Raw genomic sequence first — 13998 nt, forward strand, 5'->3', positions numbered from 1 at the left:
TTGGTGCTTTCTTCTACCTGTTGTGGTGGCTTTTGGGGTTGATTGTAGTTCCCTTGGGGTCTGTATTGATTTTGAGTAGCCTAATTTCCACCCTATGAGAAGTTCGGATGATTCATCCAGTTAGGATTATAAGTGTTCCCATATTGCACATTTTGATTTGTTGGACCTCTATTCTGTTGGCCCACATAATAAATAGATTTTGGATTCACCGAACATTGGTCACTCATGTGACTTTCTCCACAAATTTCACAACATCTAGACATTTGTTGCACATGCTGCGCTTGTTGCATTGTCATCTGATTTACTGGTTGGCTAACTTTGCTCTATCAGCTCTCATGGCTGAGAAATCATCAAGCTCATTAACACATGATGCCTTCTATTTAAGTGCTCTTTGTGGTTCCCCATCTCCTTGCCAATTATTATCGTTAGCCATGAAATTGTTCAGCATGAGCTGGATTTCAGTATACGGTCTAGCCATGCAACTACCTCCACAGGCCGAATCAAGATTCATCTTGGATGCTTCGTCTAACACATCAACAAAAGTATGACCCAGGACTTTATCAGTCTGACAGTGATGTGGGCAAACTTTGAGTAGATTTTATATCTCTCCTAGGCTTGACGTAGAGTCTCACTATATTTTTGTTGAAACCCCAGAATTTGGCTTCTTAGTGACTTTGTTGTCTTTGTGGGAAAGAATTGGATAAGGAATTTCGGTGCTAGATCATCCCATGTTCGAATTGAGTTTTCTGGCTCTTTGTTCAACCACTCCTTTGCTTCCCCCAACAGAGAAAAGGGAAACAAGTTCGGTAGTATTTGGCGACATTCGGATAGTTATATGTATCCGTAATCTCCAAAAAAACATTATATGTGCATCTGTAGATATTCACTTGGCAAACCTACGAAATTCCCTATGGATTGGATCAGTTTCACCATGTACTGTTGCAGCTCGAAGTGCCCAGTTATATCAGGCTTCACGATAGCCTGATTCATGTTCGCGAGACTAGGCCTTACGGCCTCAATCACCGGTCTCTCATCATTCTCTGCCATTTCGATTGGCAGTGGTTTGACTACAACGCCCAACTATGTAGTTCTTGATCTTGCTTCCGCCTCCCTCCTTAACTTGATGTAACGGCCCGGTTGTTCGTTCTGAGAGTTATAGCCCCGTTTCCCCTATTTCTACTTCTTATTGTGTTGTTCAGTTGTTTTGAATTATATCGAGTTGGTAGGTTTGGATTCGGAGTAGTTTTTGGAGTGAAATGAATACTTAGTCTTTTATTTAGAAAGCCAAGTTAGAAAAAGTCAACCAGAAGTTAACTTATGAGTAAACGAATTCGGATTTGGATTTTTATGATTCGGCTAGCTTCGTTGGGTGATTTTAGACTTAGGAGTGTGTCTGGAATGTAATTTGGAGGTCCGTGGTAAAATTAGGCTTGAATTGGCGAAAGTTAGAAATTTGGCGATTTTGGTCAGTAGTGGAAAATTAGGTATCGGGGTCGGAATGGAATTTCGGAAGTTGAAATAGGTTCATAGTGTCATTTGGGATGTGTGTGCAAAATTTGAGGTTATTCGGACGTGATTTGATAGGTTTCGGCGTCGTTGTGCTCGTTTTTTTATGTTTCGATGTCGTTTCTTCCAGCATAAATGGTAGCACATTAAGAAAATGAGCTCCGATTTCTGTTTTGATTGAAGTATTAGATCCGTATCATAATTATGGAGCCATAGCAAAATGAATCGTTGAATTGGGGCATCGTATGAGGAATTTATGGTCATTTTACTAAACAATTGGGTTGCCAGATTTGTCAAAATAACTATGAACTTGCCACTAAATTCGTAATTAAAAATCTGCACTATTTGCATATATTGAAACCAACATATCTCATTCATTATAAGGTCAAATTGAGTGATTCAAAAGCCTAACTTGACTAGACTTTCACAAGAAATCCATTAGAGGCATAAAAAGCGAGTTTCAGGATCGTTTGGAATGAGAAACGAGGCAAAATAGCTGGCAGAAAAATATATAAAATGAGGGTTTGTTCATTCGGTCATATTTTGAGTTCGGGAACTCGGATTTGGGCGATTTTGGGGGCGATTTTCACCATCAGAATTGGGGTAAGTGTTCTCTACTCAGTTTTGGCTATATTTCATGAATCCATCTTCGTTTTTGGGATTTGATTGATGATTTCAAAGTCAAATTGAGGGAGTTAGGGCTTGAGTTTTGGAGAGTTTAAGTGAGGATTTGAGGGATCAAACGGAGTCCGATTTTGATGAATTTTATATGATTAGACTCAAGAGAGGACGAGGTTTATTATTCTTCAAGTTTTGACTGATTTCGAAACGTGGGCCCGGGGGTCGGGTTTTGGCCGATTTCAGATTTTTGGCATATTTATGTAGTTTTTATTGTGAAAATCGATTCTTTAGACTATGTTGATAGTAGTATTCTAATTTTTGGTTAGATTCGGTGCTTTTGGAGACCGAGTCCAGAGACGAGAGCATCCCGGAGTAGGATTTTACGCTGTTAAGGTAAGTAACGGTTTTAACTCTGGCTTTGAGGGTATAAACCCGAAGAATTTGATATCGTGTGACTGTTTGGAGGTGATACCCATGCTAGGTGATGGGCGTGTGGGTGTATTCCTCGAGGGATTGAGACTTGGTCCGTCCCGTGAGGCCTCATGGGCCATCATCTGTGTTTACGTAGTTACTTGTTGTTGAACTTGTCTGCCTTCATGTTAGGTATCATGCTTAGGCTTTATTCATGCTCACATTAATTATACTCAGTCATAGAAATTATTGTACATGTTTACCTCAGTCTGTATTATTTGCTGATATGCTGTGATACTTGATGTGAGTTGTGTTATCTTATTTGTTGATGATGGTGAGGCTAGTGAGGTACATGATTGAGTGAAGACGAGGGCCTAGTTGTGAGGATATTAATACCATAGCGCGTGAGTTGTCCGCGTAGCACATGAGTTGACCATGCGGGTCCAGGTATTGATACCATAGCGCATGAGTTGTCCGCGTAACACGTGAGTTGACCGTGCGGATCCAGGTGTTGATATGATGGTACGTGAGTTGTCCGTGCTTAGCGCTTGGGCTTTGGAAACCCCTCCTGAGTCTGTACACACTCCCAGTGAGCACACAGTGTTGAGCATTGAGTGCTGAGTGCGAGTGCTGAGTGATGGAGTGACATTGTTGTGAGGTTGCATTTACTTTTGTTGTTGCTGCATTTACCTGTTAATTTTCCTTGTAGTCTTACTGATTTATGAAATTAACTGTCTACTCCTGTTTGTACTTAATTGTGGAAATAATAATTGGATTATTCTTCTTAGCTCATTACTACTGCTCAGTTCCTTAGTTATTTTTGTTACTACTGAGGCGGTTGTACTCATACTACACCCTGCACTTTATGAGCAGATCCAGGTGAGTTAGAGGGCGGCGATCGTTGAGTTCAAGCCATTTCTGAGCTTACATCAATTGTCTTATGATGTACTCTCACGTATGAAAGCATGGGGTGTAACATTATTCCCCCCTTTGGAACATTCATCTTCGAATGTTGACTTATGCGCTTATCAGTCTCATAACCTAAAACTCTTACCAATACTTTAATACTGTCTTTGCCATCTATGCAACTGTTTTGCAAATAAATCCGAAGGCCAGGGCATTCCCCCCTTTAGGCCTCTTTCTCACACCACGACTTGTGGTCGAAATTTATCCAATCTCACAACTATTGTTACTTTCTATCATGCAGCTTGTACGACTTTGTCCTTGTATGTGCGACTATGTGACCCTTCTCTTCTTTTTCCTCCAGCCTTTAGCCAATCTCTAGGCCGCACTTTGTGAACATGTATAGAACTATGACAAGCTATCTTTCTAGGCATCTATAGGTGTACTGAAGTCCTTTTCTTGGTACTTTGTCGAACTTACGACTATTTTTATATCTTGTTCCATAGCCTCGTTATCTATGCTTGTGGCTTTACTAAATCTAGGTAGGTTATACTATACCATAACGCTTGCTTCAGTTTATTATTACTGAGATCTACTGCCCAACTTCAGGTTACTCTCTCTCAGCTTATCCTATATATATAAATCTAAGTCCTCTAATGCTTCCTCATCACTGTTCATCATAAGAATGATAGCCTAATATCATCTCATACTTTGTAACTTTTATCGATCCATTTTTTATTCAGCTTAATGTTGATCTATTATTAACCAATGATAACTTGAAACCTCTTACGTAATACATTATCACTAGGGTACAAGTCGCATATGCACATTGCGGTGCAATTGTTGACTAGCTTGGTAGCTGAGTGATGGTGATAAATCGGTTAGTTTGAGAGTTCGTGATTTTATTAATCTAGACCCTCCAATGTTTACCGGATTAGACCCGAAGGAGGACCCGCAGACATTTATTGATCAGGTTCATCGTACATTACGGGTTATGCATGCTAGTGATACGGAGGCAGTAGAGTTGGCTTCTTATCGGTTACGGGCTTTAGTGGTTTGCTAGTATGATAGTTGGGAGAGATCTAGGGGTCCGAACGCTCCTCCAGCTATGTGGAAGGAATTTTTTGAGGCCTTTCTTCATCACTACTTGCCAATTGAGATACGGCGAGCTAGAGCTGATAAGTTCTTGAACCTTCGACAGGGTAATATAAGTGTACGAGAGTATAGTATGCAATTTGATTCTTTAGCAAGGTATGCTCCCCATATGGTGGCCGACATGAGCGATAGGGTGCACCTATTCGGGAAAACGGATTGGGACCACACTTGATAAATAAGTGCACGACAGCCTCCTTGGTAGAGGGCATGGATATTTCCCGTATTCAGGCTTATGCCTAGACCCTAGAGGATCATAAGCGCCAGCAGAGGGAAGAACTTTGGAGACTGCAAGGTAGTTGTTAGCGTCCGTAGGACCTTGTTACTCCTTTTATAATTTCTTCTTTTGAGACTGTATAGACAGTTAGACAGTTATATATCCTAGTTCATAGTTTTAGACGCTCATGACTTAGTGACACCCCGATGTTTTAGGCTCGTTTCCGTATTTTCTATATTATATTTAGAGTTGATTTAGTTTATGAGAAATTCAAATGTTGGTATTGTTTTATTAAATTCTTATAATCAATTTAGTAGTAATATTTTGGGAAATACGCTTGCCTTGTAATACGATAGGCGCCATCACGACCATGGTTAGATTTTGGGTCGTGACAAGTTGGTTTCAAAGCCTAGGTTACATAGGTCTCACGAGTCATGAGCGGGTTTAGTAGAGTCTTGCGGATCGGTACAGAGACGTCTGTACTTATCTTCGAGAGGCTGCAGAACCTTTAGGAAAATTTCACATTCTTGAATTCTTATTGTGCGGTATTGATTCAGCTTGAAGTGTAACTTTTTGAATTCCTTCCATGCATTTGTATGTGCACATGAGCGCTCGGTATCAGTTGTGCATCGACGGCTTGTGATTCCCTGGATGAGGTGCGAGATGTGATTTTTGTGTGTTGATGTTGGGCCGGTCTGGAGGACTTGAGGCCGGGTGTGACTGTAGCTTGAGCACTGAGGTGTTGATTGTGTGAGCATGCGCTTTTGGATTTATATATTCGGTAGTGTCTCTATTAGTGGAAGTGATGGCTGGATGGCTACGTGATGAGTATGATGTGTCTGCGAGCTGAGTTCATATAATTTGAATGTGACGAGAAGGATTTGCTTGAGGTGTAGAAAGAAACTATTTGGTGCTTGATTTCCATCTTGATTTGATGTATAAGTTATGGGTATGTTGAAGGATCTCTTCATGTTTTTTAGTTGGGGAGTGAAGTAGATTTCATGTCGTGATATGAGTTCAGAATCCAGGTATGTTTTGTTTTCAGACTCGTTCGAGGACGAACGTTTGTTTAAGAGGGGGAGGATGTAACGACCCGATCGTTCGTTCTGAGAGTTAAAGCCCCGTTTCTCCCATTTCTACTTCTTATTGTGTTGTTCAGCTGTGTTGAGTTATATCGAGTTGGTAGGTTTGGGTTCAGAGTTGTTTTTGGTGTGAAATGAACACTTAGTCTCTTATTTAGAAAGCCAAGTTAGAAAAAGCCAATCGGAAGTTGACTTATGAGTAAACGAATTCGGATTTGGAATTTATTGATTCGGTTAGCTTCGTTGGGTGATTTTAGACTTAGGAGTGTGTCCGAAATCTAATTGGGAGGTCCGTGGTAGAATTAGGCTTCAATTGGCGAAAGTTAGAAATTTGGCGATTTTGGTCAGCAGTGGAAAATTAGGTATCGGGGTCGGAATGGAATTTTGGAAGTTGGAATAGATTCATAGTGTCATTTGGGACGTGTGTGAAAAATTTGAGGTTATTCGGACGTGGTTTGATAGGTTTTGGCATCGTTGTGCTCGTTATTTTTATGTTTCGACGTCGTTTCTTCCAGCATAAATGGTACCACATTAAGAAAATAAGCTCTGATTTCTATTTTGATTGAAGCATTAGATCCGTATCGTAATTACGGATCCATAAAAAAATGAATCATCGAATTTGGGCATCGTATGAGGAATTTATGGTCATTTTACTAAACAATTGGGTTGCCAGATTTGTCAGAATAATTACGAACTTGCCACTGAATTCGTAATTAAAAATCTGCACTATTTGCAAATATTGAAACCAACATATTTCATTCATTATAAGGTCAAATTGAGTGATTCAAAAGCCTAACTTGACTATAATTTCACAAAATATCTATTGGAGGCATAAAAATCAAGTTTTGGGATCATTTGGCATGAGAAATGAGGCATAATAACTGGCAAAATAATATATAAAACGAGGGTTTGTTCATTCGGTCATATTTTGAGTTCGGGAGCTCGGATTTGGGCAATTTTGGGGGCGATTTTCACCACAAGGATTGGGGTAAGTGTTCTCTACTCCGTTTTGGTTATATTTCATGAATCTATCTTTGTTTTTAGGATTTGATTGATGATTTTAAAGTGAAATTGAGGGAGTTAGGGCTTGAGTTTTGGAGAGTTTAAGTGAGGATTTGAGGGACCAAACGGAGTCCGATTTTGATGAATTTTATATGGTTAGACTCGAGAGAGAACGTGGTTTATTACTCTGCTAGTTTTGACTGATTTTGAGACATGGGCCCGGGGGCCGGGTTTTGGCCGATTTCGGATTTTTGGCATATTTATGAAGTTTTTATTGTGAAATTCGATTCTTTAGACTATGTTGATAGTAGTATTCTGATTTTTGGTTAGATTCGGAGCTTTTGGAGATCGAGTCCAGAGACGAGGGCATCCCGGAGTAGGATTTTACGTTGTTAAGGTAAGTAACGGTTTTAACTCTGGCTTTGAGGGTATAAACCCGGAGAATTTGATATCGTGTGACTGTTTGGAGGTGATACCCACGTTAGGTGAAAGGCGTGTGGGTGTATACCTCGAGGGATTGAGACTTGATCCGTCCCGTGAGGCTTCATGGCCATCATCTGTGTTTACGTAGTTACTTGTTGTTGAACTTGTGTGCCTTCATGTTAGGGATCATGCTTAGGCTTTATTCATGCTCACATTAATTATACTCAGTCATAGAAATTGTTGTACATGTTTACCTCAGTCTGTATTATTTGCTGATATGCTGTGATACTTGATGTGAGCTGTGTTCCCTTATTTGTTGATGATGGTGAAGCTAGTGAGGTACATGATTGAGTGAGGCCGAGGGCCTAGTTGTGAGGATATTAATACCATAGCGCGTGAGTTGTCCGCGTAGCACGTGAGTTGACCATGCGGGTCTAGGTATTGATACCATAGCGCGTGAGTTGTCCGCGTAGCACATGAGTTGACCGTGCGGATCCAGGTATTGATATGATAGTACGTGAGTTGTCCGTGCTTAGCGCTTGGGCTTTTGGAGCCCCTCCGGAGTCTGTACACACCCCCAGTGAGCGCAGAGTGTTGAGCGTCGAGTGCTGAGTGATAGAGTGACATTGTTGTGAGGTTGCATTTACTTTTGTTGTTGCTGTATTTACCTGTTAATTTTCCTTGTAGTCTTACTGATTTATGAAATTACATGTCTACTCATGTTTGTACTTAATTGTGGAAATAATAATTGGATTATTCTCCTTAGCTCATCACTACTGCTCAGTTCCTTAGTTATTTCAGTTACTACTGAGTCGGTTGTATTCATACTACACCCTGCACTTTATGTGCAAATCCAGGTGAGTTAGAGGGTGGCAATCGTTGAGTTCAGGCCGGCTAACTTTGGAGACTGTAAGGTAGCTGTTAGCGTCCGCAGGACCTTGTTACTCTTTTTATCATTTCTTCTTTTGAGACTGTATTGACAGTTAGACAGTTATATATCCTAGTTCATAGTTTTAGATGCTCATGACTTAGTGACACCCCGATATTTGGGGCTCGTTTCTGTATTTTCTATATTATATTTAGAGTTGATTTAGTTTATGAGAAATTCAAATGTTGGTATTGTTTTATTAAATTCTTATAATCGATTTAGTAGTAATATTTTTGGAAATAGGCTTTCCTTGTAACACGATAGGCGCCATCACGACCATGGTTAGATTTTGGGTCGTGACACTTGTGGAGGAGTCTTTTGGGTTCAGGATCGAAAGGCGAAAGATCGTTCAAACTGTTACTTCTTCTTAGCATTCAATATGAACACCTGTAGAGTCAGAAACAACAAAAAAAATTAAATCTCAAACAAAAATAAATAAAAACTTATTTCAGACAAGTAGCTATTTTCTAAATCCCCGGCAATGGTGCCAAAATAATTGTTGGATCCAAACACACATGCAAGTATACGTGGTCGACAAGTAATAAAGTGATGAGAAAGTATCGTTCCCATGATGATTTATGATCAACTATTGCCTAACTTAAACTAGTACGAGTTATTTGTTCAAAAGATTTTGAGGAAGATGGTTGTGATTTTTATTAACTAAATTACTATGAAACTAATAAGCAAAGAAGAAGATAAGATCGCAAGTAGAGCAAACAAATACTTAAAAAGAATTCAATGAGATGGAAATATTCCAGGGTTAATGGGATTATTGTCTCTCCTATTGCGTTTTTCCGATTGATTTAATCACATGATTTATCTAATTTCTTGATTAGCAGGGTTTATTTTGCTCGCAAAGTTATTTCGATGCTTCGCTCGCCTATTCAATCCAACCTAAGACTGTATGCCTATAGAATCTGAATTAGCAAAAATACATGTGTATTTCCTGCAAGAATAACCAAGTAAGGCAACTAGAATATGTCTATCCTAATCGCGAATCTATTCTCCGATACTCAGATTCAAGAACTTACTCTATTCAATCTTATATGCGATCTATAGTTTCCACTTTTGAGTTCAACTATAAATTCGTAGATAGTACTCAATTGTTAGCTGCACAATAGAATAATTAAGTGTAAGGTTGAATAAATAAATTAATATGATAAAATCAAGCAATATTATCAACCGTCAAACTACAATAGTCAATAATAACCCATAACCCCAAAATAATGAGGTTCTTAGCCACTCATGTTCATGACAATACTCAAAATATTATTTTTAAACATAAAAGCTATGAATACTAGATGGAAGATGGAAGAATGATGAATTTCGTGCTCCGTTTGTGTTTCTTTGACTTTTATTACCTCCAAAATTTACCAACCCTTCACTAATCATGTTTAGGGGGTATTTATAGGTTATGGCCGGAGCCTCCAAGCCCAAATCCAAGTAGAAAACATTTAATACACGGACTAGGAAAAGACCAGGCCTCAGAGCTCGCAAGGCCTGGTGTGCAGCATGCCCTGGAGTGGGCGACGCCCTCTGTGCCGCCCGGTGTACGGCGCCTAGGACCAGGCGTGGTGCTTGGTTCTGAAACTTGTCCGGTTTTTGGCTTTTTGTGCTCTTTTTGTGTATCTTTGATATCCCTGTGTACAACTTTTACGGATTTCCATCCTCCAACGCTCCTACACATAAAAACGACACAATAAAGCTCAAACATCGCACATTTAATAATCAACACATTAAAATGTAATGCACTAAAAGTATAAATTTATAGCCAAACATCAGTGAGCCAAAAACTTATACCAATCTCACAATATTTACTTGTCTATAAACATAGAAGCGAGTTGCTTGTCTATTACAATCATTACAAAAATAAATTGTCTATTACAGTCATCCCAATAACTTGTTACTTTACTTCCCCTTGCCCTTTCTAGTTTGAATCTTTCGAATTTTTTTCTCCTTCACACCTAGTAACTGACTTCAGATCATTGCATGTTTGCCTTTCCAAGTCGTCCTTGTTGGAGAATATGGTAGATTTGTTGGTTGTGAGCTACCAGTGTAATCTCATGTAAAGTTTATCTTCCTTGTCCCAGTATTTTGCTGTTGATTCTTCAGTAAAAGTCTTGTCATAATCTTAGAGACAACCTTAGGGCTCAATACTGGGTCAGGTTCAGTCCAAAAGTCTGAATCAAGTAGTCTTCTTAGAGTGTACTTGGTTCTTTTTAGACTTGGCTGTTGAGAAACATCACTGGTTTGCTAAGTGGGAAGCTGACTGGACTGGGAAACATCACTGGCTTGTTGAGTTGGAAGCTGACTGGACTGAGTAGCATTAGTGAAATGCTGAGTTGCTTGCTGACTGGACTGAGGGGCCTCACTACATTGCTGAGTTGTCTGCTGACTGGACTGACTAGTCTAAGTGTATTGTTGAGTTATCTGCTGACTGGATTAAGTAGTCTGAGTGGACTGTTGAGTTGTTGACTGAGGTATAAACCCAGAATTAGGGATCATAACAAACTCGGTTCATTAGGTTCTTGCACTGGCTGGCGTATCCCTTGTAATTGTATGAAGTGAAATAAACTTGTCAGTGTCTTTAAACAAGTAGAAATAATGAAATAACTACTGTTAGATGTATTTAGCTTCATTGAACATTTTCTTTGATCAGTAACCACAATGCATTTGAAGGCCTTTCTTAGAAGTTGTCCATGTGCCTTGCCTATTAATAACCTCATCTTTTTCTCTTGTCCTTTTGACTTTTGGTCTACCCACCATCTTTACTAAGGGTGGTATATCCATGGCATGGTGTGGCTCCACCTTCCAAAATTTTTTACCTCTCATAGGTTGGAGCTTGTGTTGATACACCAATTGGAATACCTCTTTTGAATACCACTAGTTAATCCCAGTCTTTGGATCAAGCTTCTTGTAATTGAAGGCTCTGATAGCATGAGGATATGGGATGCCAAACAAGTCCCATATCCTACATGTGCACTTATGCTACTTAAGAATAACAGTGTGTCTGTCTGAACATTGTGATTTTTCATATTCCCTCCCTCCATTGAAGTATGAGGTACATTCTTGTGACATCTCTCTATAATCATTATACAGCTCTATTTCATACGGACTGTAGTCATCTTTCTAGCTACTCACTTTATTTATATGGTCCTTTAACAAAGTCATTACCTTCATATAACAAATAGTCACATTAAAACAGTCACGTTAAAAATAGATTGTTCTTTTTTTTTTTAGAAAAGACTAATGAAACAGTCTAATAAAATAGTCTAAAGACAATTAACTTCACCTTCACTCTGATAGTCTCATGTATCTTCACAATAAGCTGTTGTCTGGCTTCAAGAATCCATGAGTTGAATGACTCTGTGAAGTTATTATCCACCATTGGGTTCTTGTATTGGGTGTCTAAATATGATCTACACCAGCTAGAGAGTGGATACTTCAACAAGTCTTTCACACAATCCTCAGATACTTTACCTAGCTGCCTCAACATCTCCTTAAATTTTTCTTCATATGTGCTCCAGGTAGACCACCAACGTAGTTTTTTCATCTCATTAGTATGCCAGATCTTACACCAATTTGCTTCAATGTGTGCCTTACACAAAATCTATGATGAGCTTCTGTACATACTTTCCTAACATCATTTAACAGTCCCTGCATGTCAAACAATTTTAGATTAATGTGGTTGCTACTGTGAGGAAAAAACCAAGTGAAAAAAAAATTGAAGTACCTTTTGCATATCTGTTATGAAGGTTACTCCATCATCTTCTTTCAAGTCTAAAGAACTCTTCAAGTTCTCCATAAACGAGTGCCAAGTTCTACTATTTTCCTTATCTACCACCACCCACGCTAATGGGTAAAAATATTTAGTAGAATCTTGAGCCACAGCCACCAACAACATGCCTTGATATTTTTCTTTTAAAAAGGTATCATCAAGTCCTACAAAAGGTCTTAAACCTTCTTTGAATACATTCTTGAGGGCCTCAAAGCACACATACATTCTCATGAATCTCCTTATACCTTCTTCCAAAGCATTCTTGGATATCTGGATAACCCTATCAGAACCGGGATTGTTTTCTCTCAATTCTTGGGCGTATGCCTCTAACTTGTTGTACGCATCTAAGTAGCTACCTTCTAGCTTCTCTAACACCATCCTTTCACTCTTTTTAACTTTGACTGACTCACATTTAGCTTAAATATCTCCTCCAGGGCACCCTTCATTTCTTTCATCTTGTACTTGGGATTATTTTGAACCTTTCTCATAAAATAATGAGCTAAGGTAGCAGGAGTAGCTCTTCTATTCTCAAATGCTTCCCCACATTCATGTTCAGCATGTAAAGTCTTTATGTTGGCCCCTTGGTTATTTCCATATTTAGAAATAAGACATTTAAAGGGACAACCAACAATACACTTATATCTAAGTCTTATCCTGTCACTATTCACTACCTCTAAAGCCTTATTATTTGCAACAGAATAAAAACCAATAACCACTTTTGCTTCAGCAAGATTCTTAAATGTCATATTCTTTACCAAAATTTTGTACCTATCAAGTTGGTCTGTTACCTCAAGTTTCCTTTGCTTCTTAAATACCCCCAACACAATATCCTATTTTTATTAGTGCATCGAGTTATATTAGGAACAAAAATAGTATCATCAAGGAGGTCAATAGCAAATAGATTAATAATCCTAAAATTTTCATTAATGAGAGACTGAAGTTTCCTAATTCCTTCATCCCCATCCAATAAATTGTAATGACCCGACTTTTTATTTTAAGAAGTTACACCCCATTCAGCGACTTAAGATCTCGAGCAGCTTTGTAATATGTATTATGACCTGCGTGTGTGGTCGATTTTGATTTTCGGAAGATTCAAAATTAAGTTAAAAGAACAATTCTCATTTTTGAAGCATAAATGGAAAGAGTTGACTGGAGAGTTGACTTTTGAGCAAACAGCTCCGGAATAGAATTTTGATGATGTCAATAACTTCGTATGGTGATTTTGGACTTAGGCGTACGTCTAGATTTGGATTTGGAAGTCCGTAGGACAATTCGACGCATTTTGGCGAAAGTTGGAAAATATAAGATTTTTGGAAAGTTCGACCGAAGGTTGAGTTTTTGATAACGAGGTCGGATTTCAATTTCGGAAATTGGAACAACTCCATTACGTCATTTATGACTTGTGTGCAAAATTTAAAGTCATTCCGGATTGATTTGATATGTTTCGGCACAAAATATATAAGTTGGAAGATTTGAAAATACATAATTCGAATCAATGCGTGATTTATAATTTCAGCGTTGTCTGACGTGGTTTGAAGCCTCAAATAAGTTTGTATTGTATTTTGGGATGTGTTGGTATATTTGGTTAAGGTCCCGAGGGTCTCGGATGCGTTTCGGATGGGCTAGGGTTCATTATCTCTTATTTTGGATGGCTATTATGATATCTGGTGTTCCCTTCTAAGCGATCGCATAGGTGAAGGCGCGATCGCGAAGGCTATTTGGGGGACTTACCATTTTCCTTCTTTGCATTCACATAGGCTTGTCCGCGATCGCGGAAGTGTGCCTTTTTCTTCTCCGTGTTCTCACCTCACTGCCCGCGTTTGCATAGCCCAACTGTAACAACTGATGATTTCCTCTTCTCCTCTACAATAGTATGCTAGATCACGCGATCGCATAGTGTATTATTGACATACTATATTTTTCTTCATCGTGTTCGCAGAGTAAGGTTCGCGATCGCGAACCTTTGAATTTCACT

At 39.0% G+C, this 13998-nt stretch overlaps 1 non-coding gene across 1 annotated transcript; it reads left to right on the forward strand.

The window, feature by feature from the left end:
- Window positions 1–566: 566 nt before the first annotated feature.
- On the forward strand, window positions 567–672 carry LOC142180462 (small nucleolar RNA R71). Its single transcript, XR_012709086.1, has one exon. It is a non-coding gene; the product is annotated as a small nucleolar RNA R71 (small nucleolar RNA).
- Window positions 673–13998: the final 13326 nt, after the last annotated feature.

Source organism: Nicotiana tabacum, chromosome 4, assembly GCF_000715075.1.
Source record: "Nicotiana tabacum cultivar K326 chromosome 4, ASM71507v2, whole genome shotgun sequence".
Taxonomy (NCBI): Eukaryota; Viridiplantae; Streptophyta; class Magnoliopsida; order Solanales; family Solanaceae; genus Nicotiana; species Nicotiana tabacum.